General features: G+C 32.2%; 1 non-coding gene across 1 annotated transcript; it reads left to right on the top strand.

Annotated features, from left to right (window-relative positions):
• The first annotated feature begins 18,264 nt into the window (after positions 1-18,264).
• Positions 18,265-18,373, top strand: LOC112297473 (U6 spliceosomal RNA). The gene has a single exon (XR_002974043.1). It is a non-coding gene; the product is annotated as a U6 spliceosomal RNA (small nuclear RNA).
• The last annotated feature ends 692 nt before the right edge of the window (positions 18,374-19,065 follow it).

The raw sequence follows: 19,065 nt of genomic DNA, 5'->3' as shown, positions 1-19,065 counted from the left end.
CAGAAATCACTAATTCATTGTTTATGACTTTATAGATATTTCTTCATGAATAATGAGAATCAATGGTATATAATTTTATTTTCAGTTCTCTACCAACTTGCAAAAATAACAATTTCACCTGATACTGTCTTACTAGTATTTTGTTTTCCATTGACCTAATCACATACTTCCCAACTCATTGTAAGATTGATGTAAGTCTGACTTTCAAATCCTTACAAGAAAATCCTTAATGGCTTGTTCAAATCCTACTTTCTTTTTCCTTACTGATGGTATAATTTAGGGAAAAAATTAATCTTCAGGAAACAACTGACTCCACGAGCATCCAAATTTGATTCTATTATTTGATAAAGAGGAATATATTCTAATTCTGATCTTTGAGGCACATGGAGCAGGTGCAATCTACTCAATAAAGATATGCTTTAGCTATACAGGAAATCTTAAAGCTAAAAATGTCAAGGAAACAGATTGGTGGAAAAGTAGGTTCTGTAAAATTGTCTAAGCATAAGCTATATTCTCACCTCCCTGGGTTTTGGGAGCAGGCCGCTCACCATATCCTGGCTCCTGCACACCTGTGGACCTATGTTTGTTTATTTTCATTAAGTAATACAAAATCGTATAAAGCAGAGTATGCCATAAAATTCTGTTTCAACTACATGTTTGAAATGTTTTTTAATTAACTATTAATATGTAAATGCATTTAACAGTTTAATCCTTGGAGGGGTTTGAATTTAATGTCTGTATTTGGATATATCCTTTATGAACTTCAGATGAATATTGAGGTGGGCAGCAGAACTAAAATAGCCAAAATGTTTATTCACTTGAAATTATACATTGTGAATTAACATTTATGTATGTATATGTTTATATCTGCAATTTAGCAAAAACTCATTTGTTAATCATTCAGCTTTGTAATTATAATCAAGTTCTCCCAGAAGATGCTCAAGGGTAAATCTACTAATGCCAATATCTTTCCTTCTCACAAATATCCTAGGGACACAGTAGCATTTAGATAGCCAATGCATGATAGGTTGTATTTTCATTTCATTTAATTAGACATAAATTTCGTTGTGAATCATGAGAGGATGTATTTTTAACAATAAAGAGGAGACATTTTTATGTTTTGGTTCTTTGTGTATGGTTCATAGATTAAATATTCTATCAGTGTTTCAGGTGATTTACATTTTAATTTTAGAATTTCCTGTGGCTTTATAATTTTATAAGTCAAATTATAGATTTCTAATTTATTCATGATGAATTATTAGAATATCTTCTATACTTGTAACAAGAAACAGTATTCAGTGTGACTAAATACCACAAACAAGGTTAAAACTGTAGAACTTTAGGAAATGGCAGCTTATTTTTGTTACATCAGCATTAAAGACTATTCTCTTATTTTTTATTCAAAAATAAAAGTAAAATTCTCTAATGGAAGAACAATGCTGAAAAAGGCATAGCTTCACATTTTATTCTAACATGTATTTAATCAATTAATTATGTTTTACTCTTTCAGACAAGAACTCAAAAATAAGTTTCATAGCCCGAAGTTCAAAGATCTGATATGAACATCATATATTGATTTTGATAATCAATGCTCTTTAACTTCAGACAATAAGAATTGGACAATAGAGTTATGGTGTCTCCTTTGCTATTGCATGATCAGAAATAGTCATAGAAAAAATTCTGGCCAAATTCATTGTAGAAGAAGTGGGGATTTATTTCTCATATCTATTTAAGGATCATAGTAAAGGATAACCCTTTAACTTGCTCTGCATTTGGCTGCATTTTATGGATTATCTTGAATGACTACAACCAAAATGCACCATCCTGATAAAAAAGCCAATGTCAAGGTTAAAGCAGGAAGTGGAAAAAATGTCCTGAATGAAATATTAAGCCACTAAGTCCACTAATGCTGGAGACTCCAAACACTAAAGACTGTAAATACAAAGACCCTTATTGTTTAGACGTTGACATAGGGATTTCCAAGAGTTTCAATTAAAAATATCCTGGTTCTTTTTAAAATCAAAATGTTGGTTTTCAATGACTAAGATATATTACTTATTTCAATATTACCATGTTTTATAAAGATTTATTCCCCTGAAAGCTATTGTGTTACTGTATTAGTTTCTACTAGTTTCATACAAAGCAAACAAAAACAGTGAACTTTCAGCTCAAAATGTGGTAATGTTTTCCAAGATAGATTTTTTTTTTACTTCTACAACCAGGTAGTGATTAGATATGGATTGACTTGTCTGCTTAAACTTCTAACACTCTCATTCAAATATCTTGTGCCATAACACTTCTCTCCAAATTTATGGTTCAAATGAAAGCTATATTTTAAATATATATTTTCCTCTTCACATTTTCTTGCTCTTGTGATTTATACTTATTATACTAAATATATGGCAAGTCCAGGAGTTTTGAACTTGAGACCAAGTAGAGCATGCCTGCATGTATTTTTGATGGTAAATTTTTTTGTTGGAAGATACAGGAGCTGCTTTTTCTGATAATCATTCCCCTAATCAGAGAGAAGTAGAGACAAAAGGAGAAAGTCATAGTGATTTCTAATAAAAATACTTTTCAGCCAAAAGTTGGCCAAAATATGACAGATATAGATACAATTCTTACAAGAAAATCTCTTTCCCATGTCTTTATACCTTCTTTACTCTTGACATCACCGTATTTTCAAATAGATAGAGATTAAATGTTCCTGATGTTCAAAGCACATTTGATATAATATCTCTTAGGTTATCAGAAATGTTCACCCTTGTTTTGCCTCTTGTCTCAGGGAACTCTGGGTCATCCAGTGGGGTACACATGGGACTGAGGCCAAAGATTTGTAGCAGTAGCAAAAATGGTATTAGCACAAGACTAAGTATTGGAGAGGAAATTCACAGCATTCCTTATACTCACTATAATTTAGCTTGAAGGCCGATGGTGGGAGAGGGAAAAAATAAAGGCTCAATTGACAAAAGGCAATTTAATTATTAAAGTGAGAAGTTTCCTGCGTTCAGGATGCCTGTAATACTTACTGCCCTAGAGTCACCAGAACATGTTACCAAGGCGGTCTGATATTCCTAGCAGAGAAAAGAGAATTGAAGTGACATAGATATCTGGAAAACAGAAACATTTTTGAGTGTGCCCTAGTAGTTTCATATTTGTTCAATGTTCTGGTTACATATATTTATACAATGTAAACATGAACATACTACAATTGTTGGTCCCAAAGATTAAGAGCAACAGACACACAACCTGGAGTAAAACACAAATACTTGTATGTACACTGGCTAACTTTATGACACCAGGCTTACTGGAGTCATCTGATGTAAGACAAGTTGATTGCATAGAATGACAATGATAAGTCTACATCAATAAGCAGAATAACATGTTTAAATGAGATGTTATAAAATATAATTTAAAGAATTTTAATATTAATAACAATGAGAATGTCTTTCAAGTTATTTTACAAGCATTACAATTTTATCTTAAATATCCCCCCACACATATCACACACACATACACACATATGCTTTTTCTTTCAAATATGATGAGTAATAAATTATTAACATGTTTTCATTTATTTATTCTGCACACCCTCAATTCCTCCTATACTTTGGTCATGTGCTGGGATCTCGGGGAAAATACTGAATGAATATACAAGAAAATGAAGCCACCCTTCACGGGAACATTCTCCTACTTTGGGAAACACTTAGCTAATGAGATGGCTATGATACAGTCTGGCTGCATTCTCTAAGACAGGACATTTATAGTACGGTGATATCAATAGAAGCAGGTGAGGAAAGTGTGAAGGAGAGTGACCAGACAAATGTTTCTGATCAAAATGATGCCCAGCAAGCACTTGGCGGTTATGAAGTATTGAGTGAGTTAAGGACCAGAAGAAAGAAAAATAAACCAGTGAGAGTCATACTTGAAAAAGTTGGGAAAGCTGGGGCAGAATGAGTGGCGTGAATGGCAGGAGAAAACAATGCAGCCAGAGAGGAGAGAAGGGAAGAAGTCACAGGACACTTTACCACTTGTGTGAAGGGGTTTGTAATTAAAGAGCAATGTGATCATCAAAAGTTTCAAGCATTAAAGGGATAGCTGTTAGCTTTGTTAGCTGTTAGCTGTTAGCTGTTAGCTTTGTTTTGAACTAACATTCCTAAAAGAATGATGCGCTGAAATAACAGAAATGCTCAAAAAAAAAAAAAAAAACCCAAAAATGAGAACTAAGCTTAGGATGCATCATCAAGATAATGAGGAAACAAGAAATCTACAAATATCAAAAACACTTGAAAGATGAAGATGAACTTTTTTACCTCCAAAAGATTTTGTGGAAAGATAAAGATAAAATTGTTTCTCTTCTTGAATTTTGTATAATATAGCTTATGACTGATTGTTGAGAAGCATAAAGTAAGAGACATTTCCTAAGATTAGATGGGGGGAAATGGAGACAACTGTACTTGAACAACAAAAAAAATAAAAATTTTAAAAAGCTTCAAAAAACAATGGAGAAAAAGAAAATAGACCCCTACTTTTCAAAAGTGACAACAAGGAAGTTTGCCTTTCTCATCCTTGGCATTGGGTAAAAGGAACAAAACGATATAATTATATACATCAGCTAGTCCTCACAAAAAATTGCATTATAAATGCATAGCGATTTTTAGAAACGTCAATATGCCACATGTCACAGAATTAACTGGAACAACACCTATGTGTCAAAAACGTTTTAAGAGGAGAATTTAAATTCAAGTGATCACAGGTTAATAAGAAACACAACAATTGTTCAAATGAATGCAAATCATCTCATGAAGAATTTACAACACTTGTATTATAAGTGAGAATAAAATTATATATCATGCTTTCTATTTTGTCTTCTAATATTCTCATTCAGTGCCTCCTGTGCCCTTTTCTTTTGCATTGTATTAGCTCTTGTGCTTCACAAATGTTTCTGCTGGCCCAGTGTGGTGATCTGTGAAGATGATTTGTGAAATGGAAGGAGGACTGAAGGCCTGGACCCACAGACAATTCTGCTAAGATTAGTGAAGAAGAATTTAAAACTTCTGAAATATGTGCCAGTGTGGAAAGGGATGTTTAAAATCTGTCTTTCTAATGAAAGCTTTGGATCAAAGTGTTTTACATGGGCTGACAATCCAACTTGGCTTATTTCTTTCTGTCTTCTCTGGCAACTCAGAATGCAACAATATTTCCAGAAAAATTAAAGAGACATTTACAAATCACCATTATTTGACAAATAATGGCACTGATTATTGTATATGGCTTTAGGATCTGAAAATAAATGTTTTATTAAAAACCCTATCCTGTAAAAATAAATAAAAGGAACGGGCTATTTAGTAGTATAGAGTATTGTCCAAAAAAAAATAAGTTTCATAGTTGTTAAAAACCTAATGATGCCAGCATGTAAATTACAGTGAGGAAATTGCTAAGACAAGATATTGAATGAGAATTCAGAAAGGTTCTACTCTCAAAGTGCATGATGAGCAATGTAATGTTGATATGTCACAGGAAATTGTAGAGTGTTTGTGAAATAAACTGAAAAACGAGAGCTTCACGATTCAGGTTGATGAGTGAACAAATTTCACCAATAAATGCCATTCTGTCATATTTATAATATTTGTAAGTGATGATGAAATTCGCAGTAACTTTTATTGCACAAAGGATGGACTATAAGCAAAGGATGACATATCCACTGTTTCATCTTCACGTCTTGAACAGAAGTCTGTCTTGGGGGAATTGCACTGACCTCTGCAACAAGGTGCCGCATCAATGATTAACTTCTTGAATTTCACCTCTCTTATAATGCCAGAGTCCCAGTATTGTGTTCAACACATCTCTGTTCACAGATATGTTCTCATGTTAAAACAAAACACAATTAACTTATGTAAATGAAATGATAGCAAGTCTAAAATGCTGTCACAAAAAATAATTGGCCAATTTTATTAAACCAAGACCAACTCACACAAGAACCTTTTAAACACTGTGTAAAAACCTGGGCAAAGAGCATTATACACACTCACTTCCTGCTACACAAAGGAGTCTCGTGGTTTGATGGAGAAAGATTTCCCAACAGGATGTTTCAGCTGAAAGGGAAATTATAGGAGTACTTTCAAGTAAATTGTAGGCCAGATATTGCCGAGCGCTTTGAAGATGAAAAACGGCTGCTGAAACCAGCCTAATTGGCAGACCTTTTTTTATCACGTGGTCCAGTTTAACAAGTCCTGGAGAATTTTTATTTTTTACTTCAGATGAAAAGATTTTTGTATTGAAATTCAAAAAATGATGTGTTTAGAAAAATCACTTGTATTTCAATACATCATGATACAAAAGAAAATCTTGAAATATTTCCACTGCTGCCTGGGTTTGGAGTGAAAAAGAATATGAGCTGGGTCCAAAGCTCATTGAAAAACATAGGGAGGATTACAGAACAATATTGAACATTTTTCCTGCCTTTCAATTCAACTCTCTAGCAGAGTGATAGACCCTTTCTTTGTCACTTCTATTCAGCGGGAGAACTTCACTTTATAAAAAGAGACTGTGTTCTGTGGCCTGTAGTCTGATCATGCCCTGAAGATTAGAGCTATAAATCTGCCTCCAGACACGTTCTCTGTTTCTGGGAAAGAAGATCATGCTTCCAGGCAGAGGAAAGCACAGAACGTGTTGATGCAGGTTTTAACTGATCCCATGTATACACAAAGTTCTGCTTGTTTAATCGAGTTCAAGGACACACCTGTCATATTAGAGTGAAAAATTAAAATCATGTGTGTTTGTTGTAAATTTGAATAATAGTACAGCAAAACAAGCACATGTTTTATACTTATTAGGTAAATGTCATTATTTATATTTGTATTTTAAAGATTTTTATTTATTTATTTATTTATTTTTAGAGAGAAGGAAAGGGAAGGAGAAAGGGAGAGAAACATTAATGTGTGGTTGCCTCTCGTGTACCCCATACTGGGTACCTAGCCTGCAACCCAGGCATGTGCCCTGACTGGGAATAGAACTGGCAACCCTTTGGTTCCCAAGCCCGCACTTAGTCCACTGAGCTACACCAGCCAGGGCTATTTATATTTGATTTAAAATAACTTTTATGGTATGTAGAATAATGAAAAAGTGATGTAACCAACACAGGTGCACAATAATTTTCTAACTAATCAATTGAACCTTTTGTCTCATTTAGAAAAAAATTTTTCAAATTATTTTATTAAATTATATCTTAGTCTATAATTTTAATCAAATGGCTTTGGTTTGTGGTTTCAGTAGATTTATTCAACTGTATCAAACCATTTCATATTGTAATAGCATAAAAATATCCAGTTAGAGCAATGATTTAAATATTTGTTTTATGAGTTATAAATATTTGAAGAGGAAAGAAAGAAATTAATATCAAGAAAGGTACACTAAATTTAATACTTGCTTTTATGTGTTTAAGAAAGTTTGGTTGAAAAGTCATTTTTAGGCTTAAGAACAGAAAAGAGAAAAGGAAAATCTTTGACATATCTTAGAGTACATAACTTTATTATAATTTAAATAGTAGAAATTCATGAATGACAAACCTGGTAGACCACCTTGGAGGATTAAAAATATAAGAAGTTAAGATTTTTTTAAGTGTACAAAAGCTGGCGTTTCTGCTATCTGCATTAACTTACACTATTAGTAATACCAAAAAACTATATAAAATAGTATGCTAAAACAGACCCACAGAAAGAAATCATTACTTTCTATTTTAAAATAATTTACAACCATTATTAAATAACTATATCCAGAAATATTAATCATGCCAACATACTATGTAGTGTAGATATATTTTCATGCAGTAATTCCCTGAGATATGTAAACTTTTTCAAGTATTTTCCCCAAGGTAAAAAAAAAAAAGGTTATAAATTTCTGCTGAAACAGATGTAAATGCACACATATTTCTAATCAAAGTACTGATATAAACATATAATCAATGGCTACCCTATTTTTCAAAGGACCAACCTAAAATGTAAAGAACAGGAAATTTAACTTCCCAGTTAAAAAAAATATGTTATGAAAAAATTAAGTAAAAGATACTGTTGTTAAATCAATATCAGATTAAAAACTATACAAATAAAATTATGAGGATTAAAGATAAAAGGAATTACGGTAGAATGATTAAACTTTTCATTTATAAGGAAGTATAACATTTTAAACTTGAATGCAGCTAATGATATAACTTTAAAATATGTAAAGCAAAATTTGCCAGAAATCAAGAAAATGAGGCCAAATCTACCAATTTAGTTCTTGCTTTTCAATACATATTCTAGAAGTAGAGGAAATTGACAAAAATCACTAGAAATAATTTGGAAGACTTTAACAGCATAATTAATAAGGGTGAGTTAATGGCATTCTCCTATTAGAGAACACAAAAAATATCTAAGAGCACCCCAGAAACATTTATAAAATCTGGTAATCGAATAGTTCCTAAAGCTGTCGTCAACAAATGTGAATAATTTTAGCAACAAGTAGGATATACTACCTGAGCACAGTACATATACAGTCTCATTTTATGTTCTAAAAATTCCACCATTTCATTTTTATTGAGACTTATATTCTCAAGAGAGAAAAAGGGCAGGTTTATCAAGGAAATATAGAAGGATATTCATAGAAACTTTATGCATTAAAGCCAAAAAGTAGAAATAATTCATGTATTCAATAATAATATTGACTGATAAACTGTGGTACCTTCATACAATGAGATGCTGTATAGCTACAAGATTAAACTACTAATACAATGGAACAATTTGGATGAGTCACATAGATGAAAAAAAAAGCAAAAAAAAAAAAATCAGATCCAGAAGATTAGGTCCTGGGGTGGGGAGAGGTCTGGGGCTGAGACCGACCACGGAGAGGTGTTAGGGGAGCTTGAGCTTGTAGGGCATTGCAAATGGTTTATGTATTGATGTCAGTGGTGGTTATATGGACACTTGCATGTGTAAATGTCCATCAAGTTGTCCATCTAAGGGTTAAGCACTTTAAAAATATTATTCCATAATATAAAATAGTATGTAATGTTAATTTTTGGAAATATGGAAATCCTCAGACAATTTTACTCATTGAATGTCAACTGTAATTGAAAAAAATGTAAAATAAGCTAAAAATAAGAATGTAAAAGACTAAAAAAATAAAAATAGTATTCTATAATAAAAATAACCTCTTGGACCAAAGAAGAGACCATGATAAAAGTTGGGAAATACTGAAAAGGGAATAAAATTAAAAATACTAGGTAAAAATATATAAAATGCAGAAAAGCTCAGAATCAGTGAGTCAATCAACAACATTAGAATGATGTGACAATAATGATGAATAATTTAGAATAATTCATAAAAATAGCACACTAAATATAAAAGAGGGTGGTAACACACTAAAATGAAAAATACAACATAATGATGGTTAACATTGGCAAAAATATTTTCATTCTTTAAAATATAGTCAAAACTCTAGCAATTTTAATAAAAAACAAGAACAAAATATATTTCTAGGAGTAGAAAGAGTGTATATCAGGTAAGGCAAAAGTAGATTCAGACTTGTTTGTATTGAAATAGTACAATAATTAGTAATAATACAAACATAAACTTTTGGTACTCACAACTTTAAACCTAGTTTTGCCCCATGTTGTATTTTGAAAGCTGCAGAAAGTAAACAAAGTAATAAGATGTCAAAATACATTGTATAAATTACTTTTAATAATAAGAACTAATTAAATTTTCAGGAAAATACAATTTACCAAAATTTATGCAAGAAGAAATATAAAACTGGATACTTTAATAATCATTTAAACAATTAAATTGGTTATTTAAAAATTCTCTTGAAATCAATTATCAGTCTCAGAAAGTCTCTGAGGGGATATTTTGTTCAAACATTGAAAGAATGAATTATAATGTCATAGAAATTTTTCCAAGAGATATGAGAAGGAACATTTTTTAACTAATTTTATCAGACAAGCAGAATATTGATATTATTATTAAACAAACAGATTAAAGGGAAAATATTGGCCAGTTATAGGGATATAGATGCACTATCATAAACATATTAACTAAGTAATTCATTATTGCATAATAAAATAATAAAATATATTTTTCAAGTTTTGTTGATACAAGAAATTCCAGGTTTGTTTAATATTAATGAAAAACCAATAATTGAACTTACTGCATTAAAAAAATTTGTGGAGAAAATATAATCATCTAAAAGTAGGCAGAGAATTTATTTGGCAAAATTTGATAGACATTATAGTAAAAAAGCAATATTTTCTCAGATAACTATGGATAAAATAACTCTTTAAAGTGGTAAGGGATACCTGTAAAATACAGCAAACACTATTCTTACAGAATCCTTTTTCTGCTATTTTTTTTTCTATCAGACACTGAGAGTAATGTTTTAAATTATCCCACTATGAGGGTGGGTTTTCCAGGTTCTTTCATAGTTCTATCAGTCTACAAGAGTCTGTAAATAGGTCTATAAAACTTTCAATCTGAAGAATTGAATCTTTTATTATTTTGAAATGTCCTATTTTATTTATTTCCTGAAAATTTCAGCTTTATTTTGGATATCATTGCTTGGCCTTTTTTGTTTTACATATATATATAAAGACACATCATATAATATATATGATGTTTAATTCTGTATCCTGATTTTGAAGAAATAGTATAGAGTTTGAGGATAATTTTATTTACTCCTGTTCTGTGATATTTTTCTTTTAACTGGAGTCTCCAAATCCATTTAGCTTTAATAAAATTATCATACCTGAGTTTATGTCTAACATCCTCTCAATAATTTGTCTATTTGCCTCTTTTTCTCTACTAGATCAGTTTTTTCTGTAATTACCAAGTACTGTTGGTATTATTATTATTAGTGTTTTTCTTGAATAATGTTTTATATATAGTATTGTTTTATGGTTTATCTTCTGTTATAGAATGTGCATCTTCTTACTGATATCTAGTATGAATAGTACTCTTTGCCTGGAAAATGCAGTCATCAAAGAATCGCTTAGCTACTTTAATCCTCCTTCCACAATGTTGCTGGTGGATATTAAGGTCTTCCACAGGATAGTGAGGAAGGCACTCCAAGGAGCCACTCACAGGAGATCATGGTGTGGAAACACAGTTTATTCATAAGGAGATAGAAGCTGCCCCCTAGGTTTCCAATTTCCCATTTTCATCTGCCCTGCAATGAAAAAAGTCCAATCGTGTCCTCAGCAAGGCCAAAGCAAAAGGCAATGTCCAGAGTGCCTGCTTCACACTAAAACTAAGTCCTTTTGGAGCCCAAGCTACCTGCTGCAGGCTCCTGTCACTGCTAGACCCACGTGGTTGTGTGCTCCCAGGTGACAGAAACAATAGTTGGGGCTATCATCTTGAAAGTAGCACACCAAACACAGGAAAAGAGTGCCTTCTGATGTCTATGGCTATATAGTGGCTTTCAAGGACCCTCTCTTCAAGAGAGCTAAGAAAGCTGGCGCAGGAGAAATGTTTATGGGGTCTAGTTCTAGTACCATAAAGTAGGAAGAAGGGTGAATTATGAGATGAAGGGCATTTTTATTTTTTTAAAAAAAATTTATTTTTGTTCAAGTACAGTTGTCTCCATTTTTCCCCCACACCCATCCCCACCTCCCATCCTCGATCCTATCCCTCCTTGGCTTTGTCTACTTGTCCTTTATACGTGTTCCTTGACGACCCTTTCTCTTTTCCCCCCATTTTCCCCCTCCTCCTTCCCTCTGGTTACTGTCAGTTTGTTCTTATTTCAGTGTGTCTGGTTATATTTTGCTTGTCAGAAAAGCATTTTTTTTTAATGGACACAGTCAATCTTTTTGACTCATCAGTTTGCAAACATGCCCTTCAGGTACTATTGAATTTCCATACAATAAATAAACAATTTATGATTTCATTTAATAAAGAAGTATTATCCTTTATACAAGATTCTTTCTATTTTTCAGAGGAAGAAGTATTTAATCAACATCTAGGACCTGGAGAGAAGTCTTATAAGGTATTTTCTAACCTTTGGTGACTGTCACTAAATTCTAGTGGTTAATAGTGTGGGCTTTGATGTCTACTGATTGAATTTAAATGTGGATTCCCCTACTAATATCATGTGATCTCTTTATATGTGTTTCCGTGTCTTCATTCATAAAATAGAGCTACTGATAATCATAGTTCTTATTACATAGAGTTACCATAACTCCTAAAATAAAACATAACTTAAACACATACTTAAAACAATGTCTAGTACATGGGAGGTGCTCAGTAACATGGTATTATTATTATCATTGTGATTATTTGTGTTATTATTCATATTAACTTATCTAGGCAATAGTAACACATTGTAGTGATAATGCATAAGACATAGGCAACGGTTTGAAGAGTAAATGAAATGTAGTCAATTACTTATTTATTCATTAATTCATTTACTTAACAAACATTTCCAGAGTACTAACTGTGTGTCCAACAGGGTGTTAGCAAATGTGGATATAGAACCTACCATAGATAGTGCTTCTGAATTTATGGAGAAGTCAACTGCCTTTAAAGGAGCATGTAAAGAATCAAATCTAAAATATGATGAGGATGGTAAGAAGTAAGTACAAAGTATTATAGAAGCCTAGGATGGATTGGGTGTGTTAGGGAGCAGGCTGAGGGGCAGGAGTGGAAGGCACTTCTCCTTTTCTCGGTTTATAAACCCAGTGTTTCTTTGTTGGCTTGCTTGCGTGTTTGTTCGTTTGTTTAGTTTGACAGCAGTCTCTGGGTTTCTAACATTGTTTTCCGTAATATTTGGTTAGCCTTGTATCTTCACAAACTGTTACAGAGAAAAGCAGAACATTACATAGCAGAATACAGCCCTCTGGTCTATTTAAAGAAACAGATTTTTCTCATAAATAAGGTTCTGTTTAAGATTTATATGTAATAGGTATTTCTGCTATTTAAATAAAAGCATATTTTAACACTTCTGTCTTAAAAATTTATAAGAAGGAAAATTTTATGGAGAGGCATTATTTAATATAATCCATAGATAAATTTAGAAAAAGATTAGATTTTTTCCTGGTTTCAAATAATCCATATGATTACTTAATATGGCACAGATCACCACCAAAGTTCATCTTGTTTACACGGAATGTATAAATCTTAGGAAAACTAAAACTGAGAGTGAAAAATAGATTCTTTAATGTGTTTCATTATATTGATTATGTTGGTCATTTTAAATAAATCCTAAATGCATATGAATAAAAGTGAGGAAATACAATTCTCTAAATGTGTTTAAGATATAAAATGATTGGGACTTTTAGCATTCTTTCTGAAAAGATAAACTTTTAAACAAAGCATGCAAAATACAACCGAAGAACTATTATACTGAAATGTTGTTTGAATGCTTTTAAGAGATAAAAATAAATGTGCTAACCAGGAAATAGTGCTAGCAACAATCCCAAGAAGAAGAAATGTGATATGTAGAAACACATGATAATTAGGAATGTGAGTCATAATAATGTTAAAATTGAAAATTGAATCATGTTAAAGTTATTAAAGTCAAAACTTATGGTTCCTTGGTAATATTACCCAAGTCGTATTACCCACATGTACTATTTTCTCTTCCTGTTTGGATTATTTTGCATTTGGTCTTCAGCCATTAGGGCAATATGAATTAAAATTATATTGTTCTGTTTTTCAAAGATTGCTTTTTTGCTTCATTAAAAATGAGGTTATAAAAATGTCAGATGACTTACCTTTCAGTTTCTCAAAGACATGTGATAGACATGCTGCATAGAACTCAATTTTAAAGGCAAGATTTTTCAATAGGAATTTCAGTATTTTCACTTATATTTAGAATGTTCAAAATCCCAGGAATCTCAGGCTAGAGACAAAAATAAGATGGGCTTATTCATTGTTTCCACATTGGAAAGAGTAAAATTGCTTCTTTTGGGTATTTTAACAGACAAAAAAGCTAACAGAAAAGAAAAAACAACCAATTTTCTTTCATTGCCCTCCCTGGACTCCTTCAAACCTTTACTGCAATACTTGGTTTTTCTTCTTTAATGTTTTTTTTAGGGAGAATAATAATTTTAACCTTAATAGCTCAATAAATAGTTGTTTACTTTCTCAAGTGCTAGAATCATATGAGGGTAAAAAGGGACTTTTACTATTCTTAGTATATAAAATACTCCAGTTTCTTCTCAGGTGTTTCTGAGGTGTTTTATGAACAGGAAAATGGTCACCATTACACATAGTCCCTTGCTATGGCATGTGCTTGTCATGATTCTCCTATGTTGTGTATGTGATGCAGGAACAGAGGTAGGTTCACCTTATTTTAGCACATCTATTTTCCCCATAACCTATAAATTTAGTACTAGAGTTTTATCTCTCATCATTTTGAAGCAACAGGAAAAGAGGAGAAAGGAAGAGATATGAATGGACTCTATGAAAAAAGGGAAGAATTAGCAAAGAAAGAGAGCAAATAGCCAGCGGTATTCCTGTCAGGGCTCCTGGTCCCTCTAATTCTTTTAAACTTACACAATGTTATCTGTCAATTTTATTTCAATGAAAAAGACCAAGGAAAAGAAAATATCCCCTTTCTGTATCTCAGTGTTCTGACATCAGAGACACAGGCTATGTCTAGGTCAGGCTAAAATGTGATCAGTTCTAGAAAACACTGAATTCACTGGGAATTTTTAAAAGAAGATTTTGAATGAGATCTGTTTGCAAATTGACCAATTTATTTAAAATGATCCATTGAGTAGTCCAGTGACATGGCAATCACACAACTCATGGAAAATTGAAGTAATAGAGTGAGACCCTCGCCGGGTAGATCAGTTGGTTAAAGTGTCATCCCAATACACCAAGTTGACGGTTTAGAGACTGGTCAGGGCACATGCAAGACTCAACCAATGAATGCATAACTAAGTGGAACAACAAATCAATGCCTCTCTCTCTCTCTCTCTAAACTCAATTTTTTAAAAAAGCAAAAGAGCAATTGGCTGATGATTTCATACATATGATGGAAATTGTTGAACTTGAAGTTTAATTTATTAATTCCTTCCCTGCATGATGTACCGGACCGAGCTGGTTATTTTTCTAACAGATTGACGTAGACATAGCCGGTCAAATATGCTTCACGCTCAGCTCCGGTTCTCAGTGATTGAAGCAGGACCTGTTCACTGAGCATTTATAAAGCGCTGTGACAACAAGCTGAAGATTTTAGAACAAATAAATATTCAGTGAACTAGACATGGCCATGCTCCTCAGTTATTATTCCAAAGGATAATAAAACAAACAAATGCTTATAAGTAATCACCAAGAACACTGAAATGAAGCATTTACAACAAAAGATAAATTTAGTTAAAGCATTACTAGTTAAATAGTCAGTTTGCAGTCAAATTAAGGAATTCTAACCAAAGTAGTCTAGACAGATGATAATTGGGCATGGACTTAGATGCTTAAAAATCAACATATAAAAAGTGAATGTAAGAGAGAATGAAAACAGTATGAAAACAAAACACATTCTACTATAAAATTCTTGACCTTGTTATGTGAAGAATATCCAAAATACAAAATCCACATGAAAATTATTTTCCAAATTAAATGACAATTGTGTGATGCTAATATATATATATATAAATTGCTATGAAATATTTTTGTGAATTAATAACTGAAAGAATTTGATAAATTGAAAAAATGCTGTTATATTCATTCATTCTTGGAAAGTTGACCATTCGATCAATAAGTCATTAGAAGGATTGCTTTTTGTCAAATTACTGTTGGGTAATTGATTTTTGCTGTACATGTCTGGTTTTTAGAACATTACTTTCTGGAGGTGGTCAGGCTTTCTTAAACTGAAAGTTTCTTCTCTGTGAGCTCCACTCCAAGTTCTCCATTCTAATTTATACACATAATGGTATTCTGTCAGTAACTATATCTCTATGTTCACTCATATAATATACAGTATCTAATCTATATCATAAAAATATAAGCAGTAGTTTTCATGAAGAGCAGAAACATGCAATGTGGGACTTTAAGTAATTTATGTAGATAGTTTTGTTAGTATAATATTTTTTGAGTGAGATACCACACACATCTCATTGATGGTGCCCGGGGTAGTAAATGTGTAACAATGCATAGGACTACCACAAAAAATGAAGGAACAATTCCTGCCCCTACAACACCTTTAGTATTACCAGTCCTGTGTGTAAGGTGGGGTTAGGAGACTTTATGTGATTTTAATCTAGAACCAAACTGTATTTTAAATACAGTGTGGAAAAAAGTAGGTTTACAGTTGTTCATATGAAAAATAATGTAATAAATAATAAATAAAAATACCAGAATAAGCTGTTGCATATATTTACAACTGTGGGCCTACTTTTGCCCCACCTTGTGTAGGCAAATAGTTTATGCAATCTTAATTTATTAAATTTCCAGGAAAAAAAACCACGGTGAAGTAATTTTAGGGAAATTCATACTTTGTCATTTGAAATTTTACCAAAAGAAAATGACCTCATGGATACCAATAACATTTATGTGGTCGTGTGCCACATAACAACGTTTCCGTCAGTGAGAGACGGCATGCGTGAGAGTGGTAGGCCTGTGGCCCAGATCTGTAGTAATCTGTGACATCTGGGTTTGTGTAAGTACACTCTGTAGTGTTCCCACAAGCACCCAATCATCCACCAATGTATTTATTCCTGTTAAGAATGTATTAAGTTGTTAATACATACCTGTTGTTAAGCAGAAGCAGCATATGACTATTTCAAACAATAACCTGCTGTTGTCAGATTTATGTGCATTATATGTATCAGTATGATCTTGTGATCACTCCACTATACTTCTTATACTTCTATGTGTTTTAAATTTGTGAGTGGATCAATGTCCTCTAAAATTTTAAAAAGGGAAATGAAAACTTGAATTATATGTATTTCTATTCTATTAGGGATGATCTCTGAAAACCGGTTCTTGAAAACACTCTTTTAAGCATTTATAAAACCAGATAGTGATCACTCCACATAACCCTGTTTGTATATCGATGATGCTGCAAGACTGGCATGTCAAACATGAAACATGAAGAAAAATTCAAGATGAACACATCACCATGTAGTTCCATTTTTCATCAGTGAAACAACCTTCATTAAAAAGTTTACTTAATTAACTTTAAGAATTTATCAGAACTGGAAACAAGTTATGAAACTTGAATCAGCCACTAGTTTTAAATTTAGAACTTTACTGTCAACCCATGAGGACTGTTGGATTCACAAGGAAAAAGAGCTGCCCCAAACTTAAATTGACTTTCTATTTGCTCTGAAAACCACAAAAACAAGAATGTAGTGCTCAAATAAAATTGACCCCATGAAAATCTCATAAGGTTTATCAGGAAACATTTTTAACTACTCTCAACAGTATTCGACTGCCCCTATAGAGGTCCTTTTATATAACAATCAATACATGCATAGAGAATTGATACCAATTCACTTATTTCAAGCCAGCCAGAAAAACAGATCAATAAATCATGAACTTTTCTTTGCTCTTTCTCTCAACTTTAACAAAAACAATTATTCTAACAAACTAAGCCAGCAGCCAATAGTGTGATAAAGCTCTTTCTGAGGTCAGAATGTTGAGATTGAGAAGGACTCCAGAGTTCAATGCTTTGTGTAAAAGTACTAAGTGAGAAAATACTCTCACATCCTTGCACTCCCTTCTAAAACTAAATATCAGGCTACCATGCACATATCCATCAAGAAACAAAATGGTAATAATCAGGGGAAAATAAGGTATTTGTGTCACTTCCTTCTTCCTTTAAGACACTATACTAGTAACAGAATTCCTATTATCTCTACTGTCTAAAATCTAGATAAATTAATATATTTTAAAAACTAGCCATAATTAATTTTCACAGCTTATAAATCAAGCATAAGAATCTGGAATTTTTTTTTTCCTGAAACAGAGGATACTACAAATAAATAGAATATAGCTTGGTTTCAAGAAATGTTTAACCATGGTAAGAAAGCCATTTTATTTCTCTGCGGTTCACTTTCCATAAAATTCAAAGGTATTGTTATTTTCATAAAATTAAAATTAAAAGGATGTTTGCTTAAATGATCTTTATTTTTTATCCCTTTAATAAACTATGGATTTCTGTAAAGAATGAAATTCAGATTACAATATTGTGCAATTTGGTTGACTCTTGATCAGTTGATCAAAATTTCTAGATTAAATAAATTGATATTTGTTTCTTCTTTCAGTGGAAGACAGATAAAGAGGTTATCAGGCTCATATAGGCAGCACATTTACTAAAATTGGAATGATGCAGAAAAGGTTAGCATGACCCCTGTGCAAGAGAGAATGACCCATGAATTTGTGAAGTGTTCCACATTTTGAGAAAAAAAATAAGATTATCTAATGGGCAAGAGAGACAAAACGTCAACAGACAGTTAACATAAAACGTATTAGAAACAAAATTCTATATGACCTTTCCATCAAAACCATAATTGAAAAGTATCATACTCGTTATTAATGATAAATTTCTAAGTATGGCATAAGGAATATATAGATAACAAAAACTGAATTTCAAAAGGGCTAGAGGTTTTCGTATACAGGTTCAGTACTCATTAAAAGTGTGATCTGTTTAAAAGAGCAAACACAGGCTTACGGTGTACTTGTGAATAAGCAATAGCTGGACTACTGTAAACAATAGAACCTTTATTCGCTGTTCTAAAGAGATCCTTTCCAAAGAGTGTTTATTTTACAGTGTCAGACTGAAGAACTTAAGAGAGTGGGAGGACATTAAAAGAACTGGAGTAGTAGATGGTAAATGTTATACAAAATATAGCCATGGTTATGGATTCTAGCTCAACCTCATGCCAGACTTCTTATTTGTTCACATTTTCCCATAATGAAATACATTGCTTTGTGAAGTAGTTACTAACAATTTTCAAGATTAAATGCTATAACATCCACAAGTAATGGTAAAAAAGTTACGTAAGCAAAATATGGGTTAGAAGACTAGTGAGATCCTTCCAAATCTGGTTCTATGCAAGTGGAGATAAATGTGTATGAATGTAGGATAATG

Source organism: Desmodus rotundus, chromosome 11 (genome assembly GCF_022682495.2).
Source record: "Desmodus rotundus isolate HL8 chromosome 11, HLdesRot8A.1, whole genome shotgun sequence".
Lineage (NCBI taxonomy): Eukaryota > Metazoa > Chordata > Mammalia > Chiroptera > Phyllostomidae > Desmodus > Desmodus rotundus.
This window is presented reverse-complemented; position numbering and strand designations above follow the sequence as displayed.